The sequence below is a fragment of the Limulus polyphemus genome, unplaced genomic scaffold (assembly GCF_000517525.1).
Source record: "Limulus polyphemus unplaced genomic scaffold, Limulus_polyphemus-2.1.2 Scaffold283201, whole genome shotgun sequence".
Classification (NCBI taxonomy): domain Eukaryota; kingdom Metazoa; phylum Arthropoda; class Merostomata; order Xiphosura; family Limulidae; genus Limulus; species Limulus polyphemus.
Window position 1 is genome coordinate 1 of NW_013948765.1, and position 1,416 is coordinate 1,416.

The following is a 1,416-nucleotide window of genomic DNA, read 5'->3' on the forward strand; positions in this document are numbered from 1 at the left end:
GGAAAAGTTGATTCCTTGGAAGAAAGTTTTCTACATACTGGTTTGAATTGTGATATAGCATCAGAGAAAATTGAGGTAATTAAACTTTTTACAGTTGAGTAATTAAAGAAAACGTGTAGCTGTAATTATGTCTTTCTGGAATTTGTTTGTTTGGCATATAATCAGTGATGACATGTTTGTAGTCACGAGCTGAAAAAATTCACTACAAGTTTGTTGCATTGTTGTGAATAAACTTATTAGAGCTCTTGTTACAGTAGTAATATTGCTAGTCCAGAAGTATTGTAGTGCACACCAGAATGTAAACATGTTTTAACAAAATCAAATAATAGGTTGAACAATTGCCAAGTTTTTATATTTTGATTTAAAGAAGAATGAAGTTTTGAGCTAGCTCTCTTCATCAGATTATACAGCTTACAACATGCACAGAATTCAAAGAAATTGCATGTGTATTACTTGGAATGTTGAACGTGAAATGTTTGTACAAAATTACATCTGTTTCATAAAAATAATAAGTCATTAAAAGATAAAACAAATAAAATTTAAACAAAAAAATGGTAAAATCTACAAGAAAGATCAACAAACAGATCTGTGGAGTCACTATGGGGGACTAAAATGGTCCCCACCGTTGCAAACCTCTTTATTGCATACACCAAAAATCTTATATTTATGGATTACATCCATGCCTAAATATGGTTTAAAAACTTTTCTGCACTTTGTTTCCTCTTGCCACCTCTCTTTGAAATTTACTTGGAATATCCAACACAACACTCCCCTTTCTGGACATTAACATATACATACAAGATGACCATCTGACCAATAATATACATAACGAAGAAACCGATTCACACACGTACCTACTTTAACCTATACATACAAGATGACCATCTGACCACCAGTATATATTACAAAAAAATGCATACACACATATACCTACATTAACCTATACATATAAGGTGACCATCTGACCACTCGTACATGTTACAAAGAAACCCATTCACACACAAACATACATTTCGAATCTTCCCACTCGTACAGTATCCAAAAGTCAATTCCTTAAAATTTCTATGACTATATAAACTACATACTGATGATAATCATTATAAATCTGGATCCAAAGTGAAAACTTGTTTTTCTAAAAGGCTCTACCTTGATTCTATCATCCATGATGCTGCCACCTAAGCTAGCTCATAAACCCAGGAGAAAACACTCAACCCTACTAAGAAATAATGAACGGATCATATTCCGTATGTGTTAACATACCATCAGACCAACAAGAAGATCAAAGATAATATACTAAACAATTACACAATACTTAATGAAGACCCTACCACTAAATCTCTTTTCAAGGACACACCCATTATTTCTTAAAGGTATGAAAAAAACTTGAAAAAATCCCGGTGCAGAATAATGACAAAC

General features: G+C 32.5%; 1 long non-coding RNA gene across 1 annotated transcript; it reads left to right on the forward strand.

The window, feature by feature from the left end:
• Positions 1–45: 45 nt before the first annotated feature.
• LOC111084882 lies at positions 46–1,392 on the forward strand. The gene is made up of 2 exons (XR_002609767.1): positions 46–75; positions 1,140–1,392. It is a non-coding gene; the product is annotated as an uncharacterized LOC111084882 (long non-coding RNA).
• Positions 1,393–1,416: the final 24 nt, after the last annotated feature.